Here is a 27,339-nt window from a genome sequence, read left to right on the forward strand (position 1 = left end):
ATTAAGTTAAGCCAAGTTTACAAAAGTAAAGCAAAGAATGACTCCGTTGTTGTTTCCCCTCAGCTGATTGATGTGTGTTTGCAGGAGGTGGGCTACTGCCAGGGCATGAGGCGTAGATCACAGCTCTGCTGCTGATCTACATGAATTGAAGAGGACGCCTTCTGGGCTCTCGTCAAACTGCTGTCTGGGCAGAAGCACGCCATGCACGGTAACGTGCGCACCTGTTTCTGAAGGCTCAGGGTTCTCAAAGTGGCAGCCTGTGGTCATATTTATATCTTCTCTTTCAACTCTTTTGTTCTCATGTCATCGCCAAGTAAAGCTTCCTAACACAGAAGCTGGAATGTACAGCTGCTCCACTAATGGTTAACTAACAAGAACTGATAACTGTAACTGAATGTGGCAGAAGAAAAGAAAAAGGGGAAGTTTCTTGCACATGATGTGCAGACCGCTTGTACTGAATTCAGTGTGCACAGCTCCTGCAGCCTGAGTGTTGCATGCTGACTCCTTAAAGTGGAGTTCAGATGTCAAACTACAAAAATCCTCAGCATAGACAAACTTTGATTGTCCGTTGCACTTTGTGTAATCACCACGTTGTTGAATTTACTGGCCTAAAATTGCTGTCAACAGAGGGTTCAGATCATCTGCCAAGTTCTTCTTTAAAAAAACATGCCTGGCCTTTTCCTGTTTCCACAGAGCTGCTCAGAAGGTGACAAACCATCTGTTATGTCAGGTTAAGGCACGAATCTTCTGACCACAGCTGCCAGATTTGCATTTTTGACATTTAGAGTGTTTAACTGACTCTGGTCTCTGCACTGAAATGACCTTGAGCCACTCTGGACCTCCTCCAGTCTTATCAAGCGTTAAGCGATAAAATTATCAGCGAAAGGCATCATTGAGGAAGCACTCGGGACAAATTAGCAGCACGCATGCTGCTGCAGTGAGCTCATGAATCTAACTTTAAACATCTGGACGCACAGATGTGTAAGTTTACATACAGAGTTTAAGGGATGATCATCGTTACGGCTCTTTTCTCCACACCTTCAGGGTTTTTTGTCCCTGGTTTCCCGAAGCTGATGCGTTTCCAGGAGCACCACGACCGCATCCTCAAGAAGATGATGCCCAAACTGAAACAGCACCTGGTGAGAAACACGAGACCTGTGTGACAATTAATAATGAAGCAAGTGCTGCATAACGTACCAGCCAGTCATAGTGCCAGAAATGAAACCTTTAATCCCTCAGAGGTGGCTGCTTAATCCTCACTCTGTCACCATTTTCTGTTTGCTGCAGGACAACCAAGAGGTGTTCACCAGTCTCTACACCATGAAGTGGTTCTTCCAGTGCTTTCTGGACAGAGTGAGTGCAGTTACAAGCAAGATATGATCTCACAACCTTCAAAAGGATCTATGAAGACATGTAGAAGAGCAGCAACGTAACTTGGTTAACTTATAAGCTGGGTATTTCCATCATAAGGTTGTTGGCACCTGTACACGTGAAGGGTTTCATGACTCCCAGCCTCAGGGCTTTATAAGCTAGTGTACTCCTGATGCCAAGCCCGGATAATTGTGAATCCATCCATCCATCCAAGGTGCTTTATGCTGCAGAGAGAAACCCAACAATCAGTAACTGAAGTTATTGAATAATTTTTTATTATTAACAACCAATGCTGTGATTTCTCTACTTGGTTTCAGCCAATGAGCTGCTCCAATTCAATGATTAAAACCAACCAACCCAACACTGTTTCTGACAGCCCGGAAACATCTTTTAATCGCCAGGAATGTGAGAGGTTTAGGAGCCTGTCAGTGGTGGATTTTTACTTTATTTGTATTATAAAGCACCTTTAAAACCAAGACTTTCAAACAAAGTTACAAAGCTCTGAACCGTAATGAAAGCAACAAATATGAAAAGTTACAAATGAATAAATTGGATATTAAAGAGGATAAAAGGATCAGCAGTCATGGCAAACCGCATGATATAAATATGTTTTAAAAGAGTTCCAAAAGCTGCAAAGACTCAATCGCCTTTAGTGACTAAACAAGCTTTTGGAATGACTGACGAGACCATGCCGGGACATTTTCCCACTCCTTTTCAACAAGAAAGCTGTGACGACTAATATCACTTCTCTTTTCCTTTTGACTGGTAATCACAACAAAAAGCAGCACTGTACACTGACCATCGCTGACTCAGAGTCTGCTGCACGTGCAAAGCTACGGCTGCTTTTGGAGGTCGTAGCATGCATGCAGTATTTAGGAGTTTTAAAAGATTACGATTATGTTTTGTGTAAGTTAGAGTAATCAGTGCTCCTTTAAAATAATTCCCAGTAAAGTAAGAGGTTAAGTTCGTGTTTTTTTTTTTCACGGCAACTGCTGACAGTCACAAAAATATAGATAAATTGCCTTCTTCAGTAACTTATCGTCTAACTTTTCGTTCTGCTCGTGGTCAGACTCCCTTCACACTGACCCTCAGGATCTGGGACATCTATATCTTGGAGGGTGAAAGAGTGCTGCCTGCCATGTCCTACACGCTCCTCAAACTGCACAAGAGTAAGACTGTTTCCTCCACAAACTGAAACCAGCTGATTTCACCCCTCACAACACTTCTCATCAGTGTGAGTGTGTGTGTGTCTGCAGAGCACCTGATGAAGCTGTCCATGGAGGAGCTGGTGGAGTTTCTGCAGGTGACTTTGGACAAAGATTTCTTCTGCGAGGACGACTTTGTGATCGAGCAGCTGCAGGCGTCCATGACAGAGCTCAGGAGGGCGAAGCTGGAGCTGCCCGCACCAGGTACTTCTGCACCAAACAATCCATTTTCTATAAATTATCAAAAAGTCTGCTCTTCTCAAGTAAATCAATCTCCAGTTGGTTTTAAACTTGTGTTGGAGAGTGACAAAAGTTCCTCTATGCACAAACAATTCCAGAAACCTCACCTCCAATTGCCCTTTTAGTGCAAATGTGACAAACAAATCCAAGCCAAATGTCAGATTTTACGCTTTTACTCTTGAGGATATCGCTGTACACTCAATCTATGATCTACTTCATCTGTTGGTCAGGAGAAAAAGCAATTTAGTTCTATAAATTTGGAAATAGAAACATCTTCCAACTTTTCTTAATTGTTCTATTTAGTGGCAAAATGTAAGAAAATTGTTTGAGATGTTCACAATCAAGAGGCCAAAGGGAATCAAAGAATCAGCGTACACCCAAGCTGGTACTAGCGTGGCTCTATCCATACATGAAGATCCTCTGAGGGTCCACCTGAAGTCCACAAGATGAGTGAGCTACCACTAAGAAAGGGAAAAAACAAAAACAACTACACAAAAATAGACACATTAGTCAGAGTTAGTCGGTGCCCTGACAAACAAACTAACTGGTGTCTATGTAGGTTCTCACTCAGCCTGGGCTCTGTACCACTAAGCAAGCGTAACATATCCAGGGTTTCTTTCCCTTATCTGGATTTACTTACCCTATAACCCAACTTCAGCCGGGATAAGTGCTCACATTAAGGTTGTTCTAACCTAAGTTAACCCCTACACATGCAATGTAAGCTCAAACTGGGTAAATGCCTCAAAAACACTGGTACAGTCAGTTGCAATCAGCCAGCTCTTTTATTGTGATCATGTGACCAACAGCCAGCTCCCCTACTGTAGGTAGAGGGCGTTGTGACCAGCCAGGTCTGACCCAGCTCAACTTCGGTCCAGCCAGGCTGCAGTGCGAACATCAAACATACGTGTTCACAACAAAGTCAAACACCGGTCCAGATGTGCCAGCTGACTGTGCTTTTCGAATCCTGCTCTGTCTCCTCATTAATCTGCCTTCTCTCCCTTCTTCTTTCAAACAATGTAAGCCAACAACAACAAAAGTGTGGCTGTGAGCGGCGGCCACATTCCCTCCTACAACAGCAACCGGTGGGCTATCCTGACTGGTCCTTCGTTCTCCATGTCTCTGTCCATCTGTCCCACAGTCAGTCCGTCCTGTCTGTCGCCTGTCTGTCCCGCAGCACTCGGGTTTATTTTTCTTTGTTTCTGTCACAAACTGATCTTCCAGCATAATATTTCAGACTTGCTTTGCTGCTTATTTGGAGTCCTTCAATGGTTAGCTCATCTCTTACCTTTAGTTTTTGATCCCCTTCTCCTTTTTGGTTGGACTACAATGTGGCTGCAGATGTAAAATTGATGATATAAGGCGCCCTCTGGTGGGAAACTAAAAGTATTGCATGACTCTGTGTGGAGAACTTTAGTTTTAGAGACAAAATTCCTCATCTTCTAAATTAACCTTGCATTTGTGCTAATGTTACTTAAAGGCACAGCCGTAAATTTAGATAAAGGTCCTCAATGCATCTACCCCTGTCTTCACAGTCTTTTCCAGGTTCCTGTGTGGTTGCTTTCCTCCTGCGTCACACTATATAAACCTCTATAACAGCAGCTGTAGCTGAAGGAGGAAGGGCTTTCCTTTCTTCCAGAGCCCACACAACTTTAATAGTAGTCTGTTCGCTTTCCTGCCTGCTGACAAGATAATGGGCCTTTTTTTGAACACTGGAGGCTTTTGTTAAGCTTATGTTTTAACAGCTATCTGCTGCCACATGTGCTGCTGCTGTGCAGCAGGGCTACTTTAATCTGCATCCTTGTGTCTGAATAGGCTGAACTGTGAGATTTGACAGTTTTATGATTCTGAGTGTTTACTTGGCTTAATTTAAGTTTGTTTTAATCACCACAGCATGTCATTTACTCAGTACTCTGAGTTCTTTATTGCTTCCAACAACTGCAGAAATGGCATTTAATACAGGGGTGTTGACTTGAAAGAGCAATTTTATTTGCCTCTGACCTGTCAGCAGGTGAGGTGAAAAGACTCTACAGCAGCATTTCTACAGTCATGCTGGAAAAAACAATCGCTCACTACACTGGCATCACTTTTCTGTTTGCATCACACAAGTTAAAGGACACTTAAAACAAAATCTGAACAACTGCAGGCCTTACTTACCTCAGTTAAGATTCAAAACCCTGAAGAAGAATCTCCAGCCATCAGTTTGTGTCCTGAAGCACTTTGGACCTGGAGCAGGACAGTGATTGAATGGCTCAAAAAAAACTAAATGAAGGCTTTGGAGTGGCCGGGTCAAAGCTTAAACGCAAATCTGATTGATGTGCTTTGACCTTAAACAGGCTGTTTGTGCTGGAAAACCCTCCAGTGTGGCTGAATTAAAACAATTCTGGGCCCAAATTCCTCCACAGCAATGTGAAACACACGTAGTCAGTAATTGCAAAAGTTTGATTGCAGTTGCTACCAAGGGTGGCACAAGCAGTTATTAGGGTTAAGGGCTTATAACGTCTTTCCTCCTTAATAAATGAAAAACTGCGTTTTGTATTCTTCCCTTATCTTTGTCTTATATTGATATTTGTTCCAATATCAGAAATATGTAAGTGTGATAAATATGCAAAAAACTATGGAATTAATAAGGGGCAAACACTTTTTCACAGCACTGTATAAACCTCTTGATTGAGGGCTGTAGTCTTGCAGTAGCAGAAGAAACACAAGTTTGATTTGTATTTTGTTATCTAATAAAACGCACGAATGAAAAAGATGATTGTGTTTTGGCTCGTCTAATAAACGTGAACGGAAATGAACGAAGAAAACAAAACAGAAAAGTTGGTTAGGAAAAAAAATTGAATCAGTTGAAATTTGTAGAAAATCCCAAGTTTCTATTTCTTTAAATTAAAACAATAAATTCAATAAGTGAAAGACGTTAACTTTGTCGCCCGGTGGGTTTTAAGCAGTTTGTGGTGGAACAAAAGTGACCGAGGTCAGTGGGTAATTTCGTCACGCACACGCTCTTTAGTCTGTGGATGCAGGTCCAATAAGTCGACTTCCTGGATAACTCCCACAGCGCTTCCTCTTCCTCCAGCTGCTGTCGTCCTGACCTGACTCTGGTCATCACTTTTTCCCTTAAAACACCCACATAACCCACACCGTGTGTTCCTGTCAGCTCTGCTCATTTCTTTCAGATGTAAAGCAGCAAGTTTGAGTACTAATGTCAAACCTTGTACTGGTTGTAGAAGCTGAGTACTCTCTCTCTCTTTTTATAGTTGTACTTATAAGTCTCAGTGCATTTAAGAAGGTTCATTAATCAAGAAATATTTCTGTATGACCTTTCAAGCCTGGAGCTACTACTGCAGCCGAGTACTGTTTAATGAAATGTAGAAAGACTAATAATTTCAGAGCACGCTCAGTAGAGTGTCTCTTCCTAATTGAGTCTCCCATGATGGGAATTTATATCAAACATTATTTCTGATGTTTTTTTCCCTATCCTCCTCCCACTCTTTGCCTGTGGATATGTGATTATGTGTCTTCATGAGTGTATTCTCCTTTATTTTGTACTCTCTATGGCAGTGTTGTTGCATGAATTCATGTGCCCGTTTGTGACACGTCATCAGATGTGAACCAGCGCCACACAGTGTGTTCAGTCATCACCGCTCACCTTTGTTTCCTGATGGCGTTCTAATGCGTTTACACCTTTTTTTCCCCCTCCGATCTTTTACAGGTAAAGAGGACGAGTTTCCCAAGAAGCCTCTAGGGCAGCTTCCTCCTGAGATAGCCGTAGCAAACCACGTGGCCAACGGTCAAAGCCACGCGGAGCCAGCCGAGCCCCCCAGGGAGCCAAGTCCTCTACCAGACCCCCAGCGGGACGGACGGCCCCCGAGCCGAGCCCACCGGGAATCGCTGGAGAAACGGATCCGTCACCACAAGGGGGACAAAAGGGAAACCCACTCCAGGGGGTCAGGTGAAATCTCAAATGAGACACAAAAGCAATCCACCTCCACCACACCAGAGAGGGGGGCGACACCGCTGTCAGCCCCCACCCCAACACCACAGATGACCGCTGTGGATGGAGGAAAGGCTCACGCCATCGCCAACCACAACTCCAACGCAGCCTCTAGCTCCCGCAGAGACATGCCTGGGCCCCGGTGGGTCAAACCCTCCGAGACAAAGCTAGAAGCTTTGCGGGAAATTCAGATGAGCCGAGGGCCATCGCCAGCTCCTTCCAGCCCAGATGACACCGCTCAGCCTCACCGCCGGCCACGCTCCAAGGGCTACGCCCCCGGCACCGACCGAGGCTCCAATGCCTCCCAGTATGATAATGTACCAGGGCTGCCGGAGCAGGACTTCGAGATCCTGGAGCTTGAGAAGCCTCCGTCCAGATTGAGGCCCTTTCGTAATGAGATACCCTACAATGTGTCAGCCCTGCATCAGGGCAGCCCGAGCCACGGGTCCAGCCTGTCTGGGAGTGTCGTCTCCATGGCACCCGGGCCCAGAATGGCCAGACAGCCTCTTCCTCCTCGTTTTCCTCACAACAGTCCTGTAAATGTTCCGACTGGCTACCCTGACCCAAAGAACCAGTTCCATACCCCGCCTCATCAGCACTCCCCAGGCAGGACTACTACTGAGGTCCCCATTCCACATCCCACCCAAAGCGTGGACAACAGACTCTATGCTCTGCCCTCCCGATATCCTGCACCGCCCAGTGCATTGTATGGAGAACGAGCGTATGCCACCACCCAGCGACAGCCCAACAGCTTCTCCCCAGACAAGACCCTCATGAATAACACCTTCGCCACCTACCGCAGGCAGCCAACGCACAGCTGCGCCCGCAATCCTCGGAACCCCAGGCCTCCCCCGGAGCTGGACAACCAAGGGAGCTCCACCCCCATCTATCTGCAACAGCTCACCTCCACAGCACAGGTCTACAGGTTCGAAGGACACCAGCGGGGTGAGCCAAACCCGCACTACCTGCCAGCTCAGCAGGGTGTAGATGGGCTCCAGTGGGAGCCAACGGAGGAGTTGCCCCCTACATCCCCAGGTGGGATGCCTCGCTCGCCCAGCTTCCAGAAGGCGCAGATGTCGCCCCTCGCAGAGTTCACCTTCCCCGACAACCCGGACGCCCTGCGTCAGTACCGACCGCAACTCCAAGAGCAGCAGCAGCACCAGCAGCCTGTGTTACGGCAACAGCTTCCTCAGCTGTTTGGAGGACCACACTACAGGCACGCACAGGAGGCGTTTGCCATGCAGGAGTCCATGCTGCTGTGACAGGACGATATGACGAGACACTGTAAAAACTAAAAGAAAAGAAAACTGAGGCGTAGTCACCAACACTGTGGTAAAGACGACCAGTAGTCCTAGCTTTGTTAGGAACCGGCTTCTACTTTGGTTCTGTTGTCGTTCATGTGTGAAGTACTGACCTCCCGACTGTCACGCTGCATCGTAACGTTGCAGGACCCACCAGCCGCTGTTTCTACTGATCACTTTAAAAAAAAAGATTAAAAAGACTGACTGAAGATTTAATTTTATTTTTGGATGTAAATCATTAACAAGAGGTGACAAAATATAAATATATCTTTTAGAGTCTGATATGTACAGAAGATTTTTTTTTGAGTTATCGGTAACAGGGGAATTTTCTCCTGAGAGCCGATTTATTTTCCATCTTTATTTTTTTATATCTTACTCTCCAGATATGTACCGTAGAGATCATTTAACTCGATATGCTTGTGAATGTTATTTTTAAAGAAATATGACCAATGGTAGAATTAGCAAACAGTGCTACACGGGTTACCGTATGTCTTGATTTCCATTTAAATTTTTTTAAGCAGGTTTTGTTAAAAAATGTTTAGGACCATGCTTTCTGTAGTTTTTGTCCATTACTAATAGTTTGTTTTTGCATTACTTCAGGCCAGTCTTGTTTTTAATTAATTTCAACTGGGCGGCTCAACATATAGACAGCTGATTTTTGAGGGCTAATATATACTTTTAAAAAAAAAAAAATTATGGCTTTAAGTTATCTTGATTTTTATGTAACCATTGATAACACATTTTTTTAATTGCTGTGACATAGTTATCACATCTCGAGCACATGGAGTCCGAGATGGTTTTAAACTACTTTCAGTACAAGGTTGCTTAACTTCATTATGTTTTACTACTCTCAACAATGTCACATCCACTGGCACACAGTCATCCGGCGCGCGCACACGCACGTAACAGATGTGAGTCGCATTTTTACCCACCTACTTTTCATACTCTGATGTAGATGCAAGTACTTTCAAACAGTACTAAAATGTTCTTTACATCCCCTCAGTCATCTTTGGGTTTTGTTTTAGTTGTGAAACAACTAATTGCAGTCCATTCTGATACTTTGCTTAATAAAAAGAGGTGGGGTGAAAATGAACCTTTAAATTTGTTTGTGGTTTTTTAAAATCAGCTCAATAAAAAACGGGGGGTGATATCGGGTGTTTTTTATATATATATATATATATATTAGGATGCAGTGCATGGAGAAACACTGTAAATGAGTTTCCAGTGTTGCGAAAGCTTCCAAACCACCACAATTCCTGGATAATGGAATTTCTTGTGCACTCCAAAGGGGCCACGGGTTTTACTTCTAGGACTTTAATGAATATTTTTGTTTAGCAATCAGCAGTAAAAGGAAAATGCACAGGCTTCTGTCACGTAACGGTCACATATTGTTGTCTTTATTGTATACAGCGTTCAATTAGCAAAAAGCCAATTGAGAGCAATGGCAAACCCTGAAAATGTCAACTGTAATTTTAATTCTGGAGTCACTTCAATGCTCTCTCAAGTGCATCTATAAACAATTAAATGCAACATGCAGTGTCGGCACCTTTACGCACTGTGCTCTGCATATGCTCAGCCCTCAGTGACCCTAAAAACTTCCACTTTGGAGTAATCCCACTTACAGCTGATCATGGAATATCTAGGAAGTGAAGCAGTCGGTGAAACCAAATGATCAACTGATTGTTTAAATGATATTTATTTCACAATTAGCATAATTGACTAATTTCAGCCTCTTACTTTTAAAGATTTTCTGGCCTTATGAGCCATTACATTTTTTTATTACTGGAAAGACGGGTGGTGGTGTATGTGTCCTGACATTTTAGAAACTGTTTAGTCAAGACTGACTCAGGAAGAATGGAAGTAGTTTATTGCGTCCCTGCTCTAATCAAAGCCAACAAGAAAATGAACATCAAATACAGAAATAAATAACATGTTGCTGAAGACTTTGTAATAAGAGCTGGTAGGCTGCCTAACATCGGCATTCAGCAGCTTGCTTCCACGCTGTTGTTGTGCATCTTTCTGGATAAATTAGCAGGAGACAGCTTCTGAGCTTTGCTGGATAAGCAAAGGATGCTTGGCAGGGCTGTGAAGGTTTGTGCAAACGGTTAACAAATCTGTGGTAGGAGAAGCTGAAAGAGACACCTGTGATGCACCGGGATGTTGCTTTGAATCCAGAACATCTTAAAGCTCAGTCATGTTATTTCAATCCGTGGTTGGAAGCAGATAAATCTGTGAGGAGAGCTCAGAATATTTTATGGAAAATTCTGGATTGATCCAAGAAAACCTTAGAATGTGGGGCACGTTTGGTATGTGATATATTTTATACTTTAACATAGCGCTCTGTGCACATGCTCACTCTGCACCACTACAGAGCTTAGATTCTATCTGATTACATGCCTCCCGGAAGGCTTAATGGATTAGTCGACCACAGGAAATTATGCCGTTTTTTTGTTTGTTTTTTCATGTCATCTTGCAAGTAATTCATCAAGCAAATAAGCAACAATATTCAGGTACACGATGCATTCAAAGTAGCTTCAATGTGATGCTTCTTTTGCTGAAAGGTGTACGAAACCGAGATTAATAGGTTAGGGAAGCATGATGAAGGTAGCTCTCCTCACCTGGCTGGAACACAGTTGTGATGAAAACATAATCCGTTGTGATTTTTCGTTTAAAACACGCTGGAAGTGATACATTGTTGCGTGTGGTTTGGGGTTTTTTGTTTGTTTTTTGCCTCATAGTGAACCTATATACCATTTTTTCCATTTGGCACCAAATACAGAAAAAGGAAACCATCACCCTCAGTCTGAGTGGGTCATTTATCAGCAGAAGTTGGCTAATTCCCAAGCTGAAGAAGCACTCGCAAACCAAACATCTCTTCTGAGAGAAGCCTGGCCTACATCCAGGTAGCAGTACCATTGCTAAAAGTCAACTTTGTTTAGGAAGGTTCCTGAATGAGTGAAGACACCCTAAAGTATCTGCATGTCAGTCATAATCAAAGCTGGTCAAACCGTCAAACCAGCTTTAATGAAACGCACTTGAATTCTTCGTTTATTCCATCTGCAATACCATCTGGAAATTGGTCATCTTAATGACAATGGCCTCATTTTTCAGCATGACAACAATCCCAAAGACACAGCAGATGTAGGAAAAGCATAGCTAGATAGAATAGAATAGAATGCCATTATTTAGAAAAACACAATGTTTCAGTAACGACTGGACCTAAACATTACTGGAGCAGTGTGTTGTGCCTCCACGTATTTTTATACACGTTTCAGTAAATTACTGCATAAATTTTCCGTTTTTCTAGCAAAATGTGAAAAGGAAAGGAGGGATTGATGAACACTTTTTCACACTGTTATGTCTTTATGAAAGCAGGCTTTGCTCGTTTAGAGCTGCCTGGGTCAAGTCGCCTAAGCATCGCAATTTGGATTAAAGTCACTCAGATGCTCACCCTCACCCATTTCCCCTGCTTCCTCCTTTTTATGTGCTTTTTAAAAAATATATGAGGCTAAGAAAATACCAGAAAAATACACTTCCCATAAAAATTCTCAGATAGCTGAAGAAGAACCACGTAGACAGGTTGGTGTTGTGTATGAGGCCCCAGGTTGAAAGTCTACAATGTAAAGATTTACTACATGAAATGAAACTAGTCATGCACATAGCTACTGATACTGACCAATCGTCCCACTCAGCCTCATAATAGATACACCTATGGTATCAATTTCAAAATTCTACATCATCTTGTTCTAAAGTTATCACATTTACAAGATTTTCAGACAACTTGACCTCTGACCCCTGACCTTGAGCCAGAGTTCACTAAGATCTGATTCTTTGCAAACACATTCATAAGGCTCGCAGAATGACTGTCCAACAGGGGGGAAGAACTTGGACTACAAATGGATTGTTGTGATTCTCCTAAATTCTGCACTCACCGACATATTGCACCTACTTGAATTCTACAATACATACATACATACTCATATGCAGTACAGGGGCCCCACAGGGAACTGTGCTGGCATGCACCCTGGATCCAGTGCAGGTGGTGGGAGACAGAAGGACTCTGGCCAAAATAACTTCTCTGATGGACAGAGTCTCCCACCCCGTGCATGTAAATGTTGCTGGACTGCAGAGCTCCTTCAGTGACAGACTGCTGCATCCTAGATGCTTGAAGGAGCGTTTCCGCAGGTCCTTCCTCTCTACAGCTGTCACACTGCACAATCAAAACTGCTCCCAACAAACATAGAGGTTTACATCAGTGCTGTGACAACTTCTGCTGTTATAACTTGCACATTACTTCTCTCAGTCTATATATACACTAACTTATTGAGTTCCTTCTTGGTGTTTCCGTACACTTTTCGCCGTGGATCTACTTCCACAATTTTTGTGCTATTTTCACCGTTCAAATTTTAAACTATTCTGCTATTTCTGGTAATGATGGCTATATCTTTTGGTATTTTTCACTATTATACTTTTTAAAATATTAAGCTTTTTTCCTTTAATTTGAAATGAATGGGAAACTTCTGCAATTCTGCTAAAATTTGCTTGTTTTTGAAACTTAACTACTTCCTCATATTTTCACGTAGAACAACCATTCAAACTTTAAAATGTTCTCAAATTATTGGGCTATTCAGGTATAAATCAGCTTTTTCAAATCTTTTACCGTTTTACTTTTATCCCTCTTAAAGTTTTGAGTTGCAAAATTGTGATTTTTCACAAAATACATGCGTTGTTATGGTTGCTATGCTCTTGGCTTCCAGTGTGCCACTGAAGGTTTTGCAGTCTTCTCTTCATGTCCGAACAACTTCTTGCTACTTGCTCAATTTTCACTCAACTTCCACAAATTATACATCAAAATGTAGGTATATTTGCTGGCCTTCAGGAAATGTCACTATCATTGTTGTGGGACTTATAGAATTTTTGCAAATCTCCTCAGACCAACACAAAGTCGGAAAACTCTCCATAGAAAGTCAATGGAGAGTTTGTTCAAAATCACCGCTTGATTTCTGTAATGAGAGGCATATTCGAATCGTCATATCTCCTTAATGAAACAAAGTTAAGACATGAGGCTTGTCCCAGTATATCTTCAGACACTCCTGACGCTCACAATTCAAGAATTTCTTTCTCACCTATTACCGTTCTGAAATGAGTTAGACTTGTTTGAGGGTAGGAAATTCGTCCTTCGCTCAGATTTCTTCAGATTTCAAACTCTGGAAATGAACCACTTTTTTCTCTCGTCATAACTTTTTGTTGGCTTTCCACAGAGACCTGAAAATTTCCATGACTGTTCACCAAAGCCTGCTGTCTCTTATGGTGAAAGAATGATATTGATACTCCAAATAGATTTAGAGTTAGAAAGCGTTGTTTGAGGGCAAGTCAAGGCAGTTTTTGCTTCGCCTCTACTCAGTTATGGTGCATTACAAGTCAAATATCTTTAATAATTCATACTTTAATGATAAATTGTCAACACTGGAAAATTCCCCCATCTCTTCTGAACAAAACGGTCTAAGAATGACCGTTCTAGCCCCTACGGTTAGGAAATTATGGCCATTTGTTTGAGGGGAATCCTCACTATGAGAAATAGATTGCAAAAATCCTGTGTCTCTCTGTGCTGCGTGCACCTGTTTTGGCGGGAAAAAGTACACAGCCTCTCTGATTGGTGGATTCAAATTCAGCAGCTCCCAGTCTGCTTGACTGAGCTAGAAACTTACTTCTCTCTCCCTGTGTGTGTGTGTGTGTGTGTGTGTGTGTGTGTGACAGAGAGAGAGAGAGAGAGAATGGCTTTTAATGGGATGATCTCATTCTAAGATTCAAATTCAATATATTTAGACTGGTTGACTGAATTGGATCTTGTGTGTGTGTCTCTCTGTGCATGTGTGTTTCCTTATGTGTACATATTTCTGATTGTGTGGCTGTTATATATTTTTTTTGCTGATTTTTTTCATTTAACAAGTATATTTTAGGGACCCTCAGCATGTTCAGCATTTTTTCAGCTGTCCATTTTGCTTTTCCGATTTTTCTGTTTAACTTATTACTATTGTGCTAAATCATACTATTTCTGCTATTTTATAAGATTTGTGCTAAATATAGTATTTCTGCCAAATATAGTATTTCTGATTAATTATAGTTTTTCTACCAAATCATAGTACAGTATTTCTGCTTTTTATAGGATTTGTGCTTAATATAGTATTTCTGCTTTTTATAGGATTTGTGCTTTTAATATAGTATTTCTGCTTTTTATAGGATTTGTGCTTAATATAGTATTTCTGCTTTTTATAGGATTTGTGCTTTTAATATAGTATTTCTGCTTTTTATAGGATTTGTGCTTAATATAGTATTTCTGCTTTTTATAGGATTTGTGCTTAATATAGTATTTCTGCTTTTTATAGGATTTGTGCTTAATATAGGATTTCTGTTTTTTATAGGATTTGTGCTTAATATTGTATTTCTGCTTTTTATAGTATTTGTGCTTAATATAGTATTTCTGCTTTTTATAGTATTTGTGCTTAATATAGTATTTCTGCTTTTTATAGGATTTGTGCTTAATATAGTATTTCTGCTTTTTATAGTATTTGTGCTTAATATAGTATTTCTGCTTTTTATAGTATTTGTGCTTAATATTGTATTTCTTCTTTTTATATAGGATTTGTGCTTAATATTGTATTTCTGCTTTTTATAGGATTTGTGCTTAATATTGTATTTCTGCTTTTTATAGGATTTGTGCTTAATATAGTATTTCTGCTTTTTATAGTATTTGTGCTTAATATTGTATTTCTGCTTTTTATAGGATTTGTGCTTAATATTGTATTTCTGCTTTTTATGGGATTTGTGCTTAATATTGTATTTCTGCTTTTTATAGGATTTGTGCTTAATATTGTATTTCTGCTTTTTATGGGATTTGTGCTTAATATTGTATTTCTGCTTTTTATAAGATTTGTGCTTAATATTGTATTTCTGCTTTTTATAGGATTTGTGCTTAATATTGTATTTCTCCTTTTTATAGGATTTGTGCTTAATATAGTATTTGTGCTTAATATTGTATTTCTGCTTTTTATAGGATTGGTGCTTAATATAGTATTTCTGCTAAATTATAGTATTTCTGCTTTTTATAGTATTTGTGCTAAAACATAGTATTTCTACCAAATCATAGTATAGTATTTCTGCTTTTTATAATATTTGTGCTAAAACATAGTATTTCTACTAAATGTAGTATTTATTCTTAATCATACTATTTCTATATATCTATATATTTCTATTTCTAAATTGCCATACCACTTTTTAATATACAGGTACAATACACAACCTGCACTTTTCAAAATATTCTAAATATGTAAACATCTTTCAGTATCTTGCTCTGTTTGCACACTACAACCTGGGTTTCTATGTAAAATATGTAAAAATTGTCTTTCTGTTCTGTGTGTATTTTTGTTTCTTTTTGCCGCTTATACATCAAATTTCCCCTTGTGGGACATTTAAAGCATTATTCTATTCTATTTGTACGTATTGGATGTTCAAAGGACAGAAAAATATTCAAGTTTTTTGTCAGATTCAGTCGCTTATGTCACACACATGGAAGAGAGCTGGCCACCTCATTTTGAAGTTTCAGACTAACTCCTACCTCCTGAGAGCAAAGCTGGGTTCTGAAAGAGATCAGATCCTACAAATTTAAATCAATCTTGTATGTGTGGTAGGAGGGAGGGGTGGTTAAGTCAGCCTCTTCCTACTTCCTAGTAGCTCAGAACTCCATAGTGTCTATACAAACATGCTGTAGTAAGCAACTACCTCGCACCCCGAATTCAGCTCGAATACATTAAAAATGAAAAAACCAAAAATGCTAATGACCAGAATGCACACACTCAACTTGTTACATATTTGACAACATAGAAAAACAAGACAACAGTCTGAATGTTTTTATTTGATATTATTGTTTTATTTGATATATATGATATTTTGTATATGATATATATCTTAAATAAAGCGCCAAATCACAAGTTTATTCCCTGTTTGTACTGTAAGGTAAAAACAATACAGTACTACAGAGAAACCCAACAATCAAATGATCCCCTTTTGAGCAAGCACAAGGCGACAGTGGGGAAGAAAAACTCCCTTCTGACAGGAAGAAACTTCCAACGGAACCAGGCTCAGAAAGGGGCAGCCATCCGCTGCGACTGGTTGGGGGTGATGGAAATGGATTTGGTGCTAAAATTCTGCTTCAAGATTTTAAACGAAGCAAGGCAGCAGGAAAAAGCCAAAAATGTCACGTAATCATTGCTGCCCTTTAAAGCAGCACGTAAAGGGTTTTAAAAAAGCTTTTAACACTGCTGAAAAAAACCTGGAAATTTTGGACTTTTCTGGAGGACTGGGGAGCCCGAATTTCAAATGACTTATCACAGCCTTGTCAAAAGGTGAATCATTTGACATCGCAGCATTTAAGACCTTGTCTGGGGAGCCAAACTGCTTGATGAGGGATTTGGCCATTTTCTTAATGAACTGATTCTTGTCATTTATCAGATTTATGGCGGACTCTGTGCTGCTGAGTTCAGGCTGTATCAACTCTGTCAGATGGTTGATGAGAGTGTGTATTTCTCTTGAAGTACTTGTGGTCTTAGCCACAGATTGCATGGTCTTAGACTTACATTTTCCAAGAAGTGTCTTAAAGAGCAAAAAGGAGAGGTCAATGGACATTTCCTTAAAATCAGAAGATGACCTTGACACAACACCCATCTCTAATACTTCAAAGGAATCTTTAAGAGAGCCTGAAATGCTCGCAGAGCATTTTTCTGGAGAAACGCTCTTAGGTTCTGCCATTGGAGGTGAGTCGATGGATGCCAGAGAGTATTTTTCTTTGTTCTCCACCCACAGTAAAAGTTTTTGCAAAAACTTTTCTGCCGCGTCTTCTATGAGGACATAGAGGACTTCAGGAGAAAAGGGACGCTTTGAGCCATCTACTGTTTGTGGAGTCCTGGAGATGACGGTGTCTGAGAGGGATCTCCCGCTTAGAGCTACGGGAATTTGATGCACTCGACTCGTCATAAACAGATCGAACATTTTAGCTGTTACCTCCTTAGAAAAAGTTCTGATTTCCCCACTACTTTTAATGTTTTCCAATGTTTTTTCGAATATAGGGACTTCTTCTTTCTTTGTGAGTGTATCATATAATTGATTAACGTCTGATCTAATGGTGTCAAAGTCCACTGAAGAAGAACTTGGGTAACAAAGAAGCGTATTTCGGGAAGGGGCTCGATCAGAGTTTGCACTCTGGGGACGAGGAGTTTCAGGTACTGACCCTGGCAGGATGAAAACTATGCTTTCATCAGAGGCCACTGTTTCATACTGTGGCGAGCTCAGACAAGGAGGAGACAGAATTCTGTTCAGTCTTGCTCCGCTACAATACTTTGGGTATTTGCAAAGGTTATTTAGACAAACAAAATATTTCCTGTTTGTCTTTTTTGTGTGTTTTAGCTCTTTTTTCATTGTTTCAAACTGTCTTTTTGCAAACATGGAAAAGTGGTGTTTGCGTGCTTTTAGCCCAGTGCTTGAGGTGGATGGCACACATCTGGAGAAGAGGTCTCCTGAATTAAATAATTCTGAATTAGAGGCAGGTTTGTTTGAGCGATACTTCTCACAGGGCTCTACGCTACTTGAATCCATTTCACCAAATATCTCATGGATGACGTCAACTACAGCCTGTTCTACAGGGTTTAGAGCTCGGACACTTTCTGTTTCAGCAGTTATTTCACCTTCTTTTGCTACACCTGATCCTTCTGGAAGCTCAATTTCTTCCCCCTCCTGATCTGAATTTTCATCCTCTATCATCTCTTCATTGAAGCTCCATGAGCGAGAGGGATTAAGAGAAATCTCAGTGATTGGTGTTTGCACTGAGATGTTTGCATCCGTACTTTCGGGATCAGAATCAAATGGACTGGTATCAGACCCGCTTGTCGGGTGCTGGCAGTGCAGCTTACCTACAAGCTTTTTAAGGCATGAGGCAGCGTGACGAACCATGCAGTGTAGTTTTTTAATATTACTAAATGTACCGCTAACATAAATGGTGGGGTCTTCCGGGAAATCAGGGCTTTGTGCGAGCAGTGCAACTATTGAACTGATCTTTTCGGAGATCTCTTCCTCAACCATGCGTGTCAGCTTTACAGCCCTCTTACATCGCTTTTTCGGGACATTAAGAGCGCTGGTGAAGACCGCTGAGATCGAGTCTCCGAGGGACGGCCTTATTTTCCCCTCATCTAAAAGCACCGGACATTCTTTCACGTTACGATCCTGAACATCGGGAAGGGCTATTTTTAGGATGCTGGCAGAGGCAGTCTGAATGATTTCAGAAAGCATGTCAGCAAGAATGCCTTGTATGTTGGCGTTGCATGTGCCACTTTGTATTAAGTACCACTCAGTTTTCGAGAGCTTATTTAAGTACTTATTGATTGGTGGCAAAATCTGGTCTGGCGTGACCACGATCGAATACTCATTTTCCTTTAGCATTGCCATTGCAGTCACAAATGTTATTTTCTTGGTTTGTGTTAAAAGCGTGAGACGTTTCCTGAGAGAGCGCCGACTGTTCAACATGTGCCAACAAATGAGCATGTCTAAGTGTCTGAGGGGTATTTATAGCCTCTTGCCTATGTGACGTTGCAGCACATCATAGCCAATCGAATTTCCTTTCATCTTTCAGTGACGTCACGAGCTACGCATGCGCAGACGCGGCACATAAATCAGGCTTTGGAGTTGACGTCACGCCGCAATGCATTGTGGGAGCGCGGCACCATTTTCGGGGTCTACGAATCAAAACAAACACACTGTGTTGGAACGACGATTACAAGATGCTTAAAAGCAGCTCAAAAGAGAATGGACTGTATAGAGACCGATTTCGTTCAGAGGGGAAGCAGCGGTACTTGCAGAAAATAGCGTGCATTGGAAATGTGGACCCGTATGAAATACGGCCGTGGAGTAGAAACCCTGAAGACCAACCGCTATTGACGTAGCCTGACATATTTTCGTACCTTATCTGTGGAATCAGCGCGTACAAGTCGTCATTCAAACAAAGGTAAGTCAGCTCGAGTACTGCGTGTGAAATGCGTTTGATTTCCCTGCAAACATTCACATTAGTGCAGCATAAATTCATTCATGAGGGGAAATTACAGTGAGAACATGTGGAGGCTGTTAGGTGGATAACATAGTGAGTTCAGTGACATTGTCCTGAAGGATTTAGTTATTCTTTATGGTTAAAGAAATTGCAATGATTTATTCATATTTATTATAAATAATTCTAATTATACATCTTGCTTACATATTTGTATCTTGTGTCACTAAAAATACATTTTATTTTAATTTTATACATTGATTAATGACCTGCAGAATCTCCTTATCATATTAAGGGATTCATAATTGTCACTTTATGCTTTCTCCATCTCTAAAGTGATTACATTACACATTACATACTTTAGGTTCATTTTCTGCAGGCAGGTTTCTGACAGAGAACAGGCAGATTTAGAATATAACATGCAGCGATGGACACATAAAGAAATGAAAAATTACATGTATGTGCTAACTTTCTAAACACTTTGTTACATTGATGATGAAGTAGATAAAACACATTTATGTCGGCCTTGGCTCATAGTTCTTGTCTTTAAATGAACTTTGTCTGTGTGTGTTTCAGGTCCTGCACTCAAAGACTGAATGAACCAGCATTGCAGCCACGGGTCACTGTGAGCATCACAGGGAAGGTTGAAGCCGCCCACTGCACCTGTAAGGCCGGAGTCGTGGAGACCTGCACCCATGTCACTGCTCTTCTGTTTCATGTAGAAGCAACAGTGTTGATCTGTGGCACAAGGACTGTTACAGATGAACCTGCATACTGGGTTTTGCTGGGTAATATGACCAAGATACAGTCAGTGGTTGGCCATAACATAGACTTCTCCTCTTCAGCTGCCCAAAAAAGGCTCTTGATCAAAACATAAACAGACCATCCGTATTGAAAGGTAAAAGGAGCCGTCCTCAAAAAAGAAAAATTGGAAGAAGTAATCTGATTGGCATGGTGGTATGTTTGAAGCAGGTCCCTTGTGTAGCGCTGGAACCCAGTCACGATGTTTCATCCATTTCATTGGCTGGTTTGCTGCAATAATGCCAAATAATTAGCAACTCTATAAATAGAAGGTAGTTCTGCAAAATCACTCAGTAGGATGTTTGTTCTAATTTGCTATGAGCTCAGAGCGCATCGAAAATAAAACTAATAGGCTATAAAGAGTGATATGAACATATTTAGAACTTACCGGAATGAAAATGTCTGGAGCACCAACAGATATTTGGAGATGGAAGAGAACTGGATATCAGCTGGTCTCACAGCTGCTATCCAGGCTAGACGCCTTCGTTTGGTAACATCGATACACGAGCTGCCTCATGTTGCTTCCAGGTTGGGAAAGAATGAAAAGACAAACCCTTTTCAAGCTTATTCTCTTGCCGGTCGTGCGATCGAACATTGCAGCCGACCACACAGCAAGAACGAACCATGGCTGTCGTGTGTGCCTTCGCTCCTTTTTCGCTTGTGCTTTGTTTAGACCCCCAAAATGGCGGATCGGGCCAAAATCCTTTCCACGCCCACCCCCGTGACATCACGCTCCAAAGCCCTATAAAAGCCCATAACAGGCACTCACAGGCTGTATCCAAATTCAGGGTGTAATTCTTAAACACTTAAAGCTGAAATTCTGCATTGCACATCTTAATTAATCAAACCAAATTACTTATGGACCTGTGTACATGTGCACACATAGTCTGATGGGTGAGTGAAGTTGAACTCATACCAAAGCGACACTATACCTCGTGCTGAGCATGATCCAGGATAAGTGATTTATTTGTCTCCATAAATTTGTGTTTGTTGTGGAAAAACTGAATCTAGACGTTTAGAATTCATGGCGCTGCAGTGCAGTTCTCAGCTATGAACACAGAGGGGCAGTGATGTCATTTCTTTCATCAGTGGCTGATCTGTTCAGAGAAAGAACACATCAGCTGGGAGCTCTGTGGGAAGCGCAAGTTTGTGCTTTCCTTTTTTTTTCTTCTTCAAGAATCCCACCAGGTTATCATGTGTTGAGTGTAGGAAAACATGGTTTTCTTAAATTCCTGATTGCTCTAAATCTAAAAACAGATTATTCACTAATAATTTCTACATCTGTGCAGGTTGTATGAACGTGGCAGAGCCCAGTGTCTGTCAGGAGTTTGATGGCAGATGTGCTTCCAATTCCTGTGAATTGCAAACAGGAGGCTCCTCTAAGTAAAGCTCGCCGTGTCCTCGCTTCAGGCTGTTGGAGGTGTGTGTTTGTCAGTTAAACAGATTTCTGCTGAGAAACACGCAGACAGGCCTTCCTGTGATGCCTGAATAAATGAGGACGAAAGCTGATTAATCCTCTGAAGCTCTTTTGTCTCTCAATATGAATGAACATCATTGCAGCTGTCTCTCACAAATGCTGGTTTATATTCAAAAAACAGAAAAAATATATATATATAGTTGTTCACAAAGCTGCAGATTTCAAAACTTAAGTAGGACTCGTGTGTTTGCAGAGAATGGAAAGAAAATATCCAGCGAGCTTTAGATCTGAGAGTTTGACCTTGTTGAGGTCAGAGCGGCCCGACTGCTTCAAGCTCGTCACATCTCTGAATGCACAACGCGTTGAACCTCGAAGCTGACAGACTACAGCAGCACAAGAGCACACCAGGTGTCACTGTTGGCTAACAGGAAACTGAGGCTACAACTCACACAGACTCATATTTATGATTAAGTAGGACTCAGGATGCTAGAGGGAGTTTTAAGAGCTTTTTTTGAGTTTTCAGGTGGAGTTGTGGGCTCTGCAGTTCTGCCTGTGGGTGGAGCCCTCCTGCTTAGGTTGCCCCCATGAATTCTTTCACCACAATGGTTTTGTGTCCCATCCCTCACTAACCTCCTCTGTGCAGCTTCAGCTGACGTAATGTGTTCAAAACCAGCCAATGACTTTTGGACTTGTGTACCTGTAGGGAGAAGGACTTTACCTGTCTGCTCACTCACTTTTCCTGAAACTCGCCACCTAAGCCTTAGTCGCTTACACCTCCAAGTAAGCTTGTTAGATCTGTTGATCTGTTGATCTGAAGCTTTTACTGCAAAACTCGTGTCCACCTTGGTCTCAAAGTCTGAATGTTAAGAATTGAATGCTTTTCAATACATTTTTAACCCTGTAAAGCCTGAATTATGAAAGACTTCATAGGAAAGTCAACTTTCAAAATTTGTTTATTTAACCTTCTGACAACATCCAAAAAAGAAATGAAATATCAATTTGTATACCAGTTTTAATTTTTTAAATCAGTTTTTCTACATGTGGCATTTTTGGTGCAATTGATTGCTGACAGTAGGATCTAGGAATGGCAGACGCCCACGTTATAAACGTCAGTGATGAAGAACACACCACAGTGCACAAAATTCAGCTCACAGCAGCTGCAGGTACATGTGCTTAATACAACAAATCAGACTACAAAACAACAATCTAAAATAAAGGCATCTCTGAGTCAAGTGTAAAAAATGAATGTTAATCGATGGATCGCTGTGGCCGGTCTGTTTTTGTTTGTCCTACCACACTTGAGAGTGGAAAAGGAAGGCTGAAGTCTCGCAGGTATCTGTCCCACCATGAAATGGGAATGAAGCTCTGGCTTCAAAGATGCCTGGACGATCGTAATAACAACGATCTTTGGTTGGCTCGCCATCCAGTTAACTGGAACTGTGGAATCTCTGTTCTTCAATGGAGGCCTACTTCGTTTCGTCTGTCAAACTGTTTACCAGATGGGAAAAAACCCTGACCTACAGACAGGTCACATGATCCATATGGTCACAGTTTCTCCATACACTGAGCATGTCATACACAGTCAGTGTAACCTTTATCTCAGTTCAACCAGCTCAGTGAACTTTAACCCCATCAACTTGAAGTGCTCACTTACAGTTCAAGATTTCAATCAATCAATGTTTTATTTCTATAGGACATTTAAAAAGGACCGTGTCCATCAAAGTGCTTCACACAAGGTAGCAAAGCAGATTACAACAAAGGCAACAGTTATAGTTACAGTTACATAGCACAACTGCAGATCAGGTGGAAGTCCAAACTAATTTGCTTCAAAAGCTAGATGGAACAGGTGAGTTTTTAAGCGTGATTTAAACGATTGAATGGAATCTGACATGCGGACATGGATAGGAAGATTATTCCAGAGTTTGAGTGCGGCAATTGCAAAAGCTCAGTCCCCTCTAGTCTTTCGTCAGGGCCTTTGTTGCACTAAGAGCAGTTGGTTAGAGGATCTGAGTGCTCTCTTGGGGCTATACACGTCGAGAAGTTCTGTTAGGTAACTGGGCGCCAGGTCATTTAAAATTTTAAAAGTATACAAAAGGATTTTAAAAACGATACAGTATTTAACAGGAAAGTAACAAACAGGTTGGTCTAGTTGCCATAATTAGTGTAACACAGTGGAATGAGTGTTGAACAAAATGTGTATTAGTGATGTCCTCAACTTGGAAGATCTGAAAGGCACTCCAAGAGGCATTTAACCAATTTTTCATGAAGGATCAGAGGGTGTTAACAGAAGGTCCAAACAACATCTTCTAGGTATGTGAAACACTAAAACACTTTTAAAGTCAAAGATTGTATGCTGATTGTTCGTGTGATGGCACACTATGACAAAATGAAACACAACAACAACTTTCCTTATGTATAAATCTTTTATTGGATATTTGGACTTCCTAGATCTGGATTTTTCTGCCCACTTCTCCACTTCCTAAGAAGAGTCACCGATTTGGGCTTCAGTCCAGTCCAGACCAGTTGTAGTTACTGGTAGTGCTGTTACTGTCCATTTTAATGCTTTTAAACTTGGTCCAGTTCTTCCAAACCAACTGTTTCCAACAACAATGGTACAAGGACAAACAATGGCAGCGCTGATGTACAAAGAAAAGGCTGTTGGTAAAAGCATCAGTACCAGTGAGCGGTTTTCTTTAACAACTAGAAACTCTCAAAACTGTTCACGTGTTCTTCGTAAAACGTAAATTTTTCAAATACACTTTAGTTGTACATCATTTAAAACACAAAACACTAAACCTCAAATAACAGACGAATAAACTGACTTCACATCCCTGTGCATTCCAACATTTTCTGCACCTTTGCCCTGAAAGCCACTTCATTAAACCACAAACATCACACATTCACATCAAACTTCTGCACAGACCAGAAGAACTGCAGTTTACTGTGGGTGACAATTAACTCAGGTTGAATGAATATATGTTAACATATGTAGTCTTCATACATGGAACAAAATGTTGGGTGAACCAACCTTTGCCCCTGCACATTTGTGGCAGAGGAAAGTTTAAAAATGTGCTGATAAAGAAAAATTCAACAGTATATTTTTTTCTTCTGCTTTTCCTTTTAAAAATTGCCAGACCTTTGGGAGATGAAGAGCAATATGGTTGCCATAGTTTGATGATTTGTAGCTCAGTCACACTGGAGGACATAAAATTGAACAGCAACCTTGCAACTAGGAAAAAAAGTGGTGGTTGGCCGATGATTGAATATATTTTTTATTTTTTATTTTGCTGTCAGAGACACTCCTCCAAGCAGCCATTTCAAATGCAACAAGATTGCAAGTTCATTGCACACAGTTTAAATAATTTTGGTGGCACTGCGGTCTGTGACCACTCTAGAGTGACCGTAGCATTAAATTTGTGTTGTGTGCAAACTTTAAAAACTCTTATTTATTAGAGCTTTTGTTCCCCCCCACCCCCCACTGTGATCTTGCGGTTATTAAACCCGCTATAAACATGAACATCCTTCTAGACACCTTTTCTTTTTGGCTTTTACTTTCTCTTCCAGTCTTTAAGGCACTCACTGGTGGCAAAAAGAAGGCAGAAACAAGCAAGAGTTGGTGAAAGATAGGAGACAGTGAATCCCGATTATAATGAGGTCTTATCATATAAATGTAAATTGAGCACAGGGTTAGTTCAGAAAAGCCACAAAGCCAAGCCAGCTCTGCTGCACATCCAGTTGGCTTGTCTTTCATATGCCAGTTTTTTAAGCTGCTGTAAGGTCCCAGAATGGGCAGGAGGCAGAAATTACTTTCTTTCACTGTAGTGACTGAAATGTATTTGTAAAATCAGACTGAGCTCTGACCTCAGTAACACAATGGGAAACAGAGCTCAAACATTTCTAGCTAAAGTGGCTTTTAAAAGCCGGTCAAATTTTGCTTCGTGTGTTCCATTTCTTAACATCTGAACTGAAAAAAAAACCTTTAAAAGATTAGAAGTTCCCCATTTTACACAAAACTGCAATAACAGTCCGAGAAAATTCCACACACAGCACTTTGAGTGTTTTTGGTACCAAAGTGGTTCAAAGAAATCAAAGTGAAAACAAGCTAAGATGCATTTATATCTGGTGGTCATCTGGTGCCAGATTCTTATCAGAGCTTTGCAGTGTTTCCATCAAGTACCAGAGACACTGCACTGGTTGTATTGCTCCACAGATTAAAGTTGCAGTTTGCGAGGCTTGAAACACAAGAAATAAACATCTCCTGAAAAACGACCACACAACTTACAAACTGCACATTAAATCTTTGATAATAAGTCGAGCTCTCATCTCAAGATCATCGTCTGGGTTCAGGAAGAAAAGAATAATGCAGATGTATCATGATTTTGTGTTGGCAATGAATAATGTGCAGCAAAAGAAAAAATAAATGAGTTCATTTAAACTTCTGTGGTGTAACAGCACTTTTTTGATTTACACAAACATATGAACAAACAGTGAATGGGAATATGCAGTTTTTGTTCCTCTTATTTCACAGCTGACACGTTTCCTCACTGCCCTGCAAACTATTTTTGAAAATACTGAATCTTTTAGGGAGTTGTTAGCATGTATATTCCTGCAATACTGGGATTGTACAACTTTGCAGACTCAAAGTAGAACATGAAGGTCAGAGAATATGGAAGATTTAAAATGCTTAAACAAAAAACACTCCTAAGTGTTTAGTTTTTGACTGAAGGTGCTTCGGGCTGCTCCATCATTGCCCAAGCGGTCACCATAGTGGATGGATCCATGTTTGAGCTGGCACAGATTTTAATATCTGATCACATGTTTATTTTAGCATTAAATTAAATGTTTTTGTTATTGCTAATTATTTTTGAAGACTTTAGATGCAAAAGCCTCTAAGCACCAGAATGCTAGGAAGCTACTATTGTGTAGTTGTCCTTTCAAACCCACACTGAACACAGTGTGTTGGTAAAAATCGACACCCCACTTTGGCAGGAAAAGCCCACATGTCCACAGCACCACCAATGAGAAGATGCAAATCAGGTCATGTGATTTTCCGACAGGACATTTCTTAGTTTGTTTAGGCCAACTTTACGCACTTTTACATGCATGTCTCAAATTACTTGACATGCAGGATGTAGGAGTTTGCCCAACAGGTCTATGTGTTTGTAGACTTTGAAAAAGTTTTCGACAGCACTCGTGGGAGTGTCCTGTAAGGTCATGAAGGTTATCAGGTCCATGTAAAACTGAAAAAGTTGTTAATTTTGATTAATTTTTCATACATCATTATTTGACAGGAATTTCATATTTATCTTTATTCTGAACAAAGTGTAGTATATCTGTGTAGGTTCTCAGTCCTCTTTTATATATTAGTCCAACTCCCATGGTAGTATTCTTTCAGAATACCATGACCTCGACTTCAAGAAGTCCAGTCGCCTTTTTTCCAAACTCTTAAGTCCAAGGTGTAGTTATTGTTTGCTGTGACGGTTTTGACATTTTTATAGACTGGCTTGTAGCACATGTTGACATTTTTTGTTTTACCAGCCTTAGTTGTTGTTCTTTTAGTTGTTTTTACTGTGTGGTGGGGCGTGGTCTGCAGCGCAGCCGCGGGGGGAGGCAGATGCACATGAGCGGCATCCACAATCACGCCTCACCCGTTTAAAACAGATGAACGGCCTGTCGTTGTTGGTGTGTGTTCGACTGGCGGCTGAAAAGATACAGCAACCAGTAATAAAGTATGCTGAAAGGTGTTGAGATGTGTGTCAACACCTTTCATGTGTCGTGCATCGTTTGCATTGTGTTATTCTTTCTCTTTTATATGTTATTCCATCATTGTTGTGCGTTTTACTTATTTTAGTTGCATTTTAGTTTGTAAAGCACTTCATGGAGCATGAACTGTTGGAATTGTGCTATATAAATAAACTTGACCTTGA

The 27,339-nt window shown here is 40.9% G+C and overlaps 1 pseudogene; it reads left to right on the forward strand.

The window, feature by feature from the left end:
* LOC120736096 lies at positions 1-9,201 on the forward strand (annotated as a pseudogene).
* Positions 9,202-27,339: the final 18,138 nt, after the last annotated feature.

The sequence above is a fragment of the Simochromis diagramma genome, unplaced genomic scaffold (genome assembly GCF_900408965.1).
Source record: "Simochromis diagramma unplaced genomic scaffold, fSimDia1.1 OVJJ01000816.1, whole genome shotgun sequence".
Lineage (NCBI taxonomy): Eukaryota > Metazoa > Chordata > Actinopteri > Cichliformes > Cichlidae > Simochromis > Simochromis diagramma.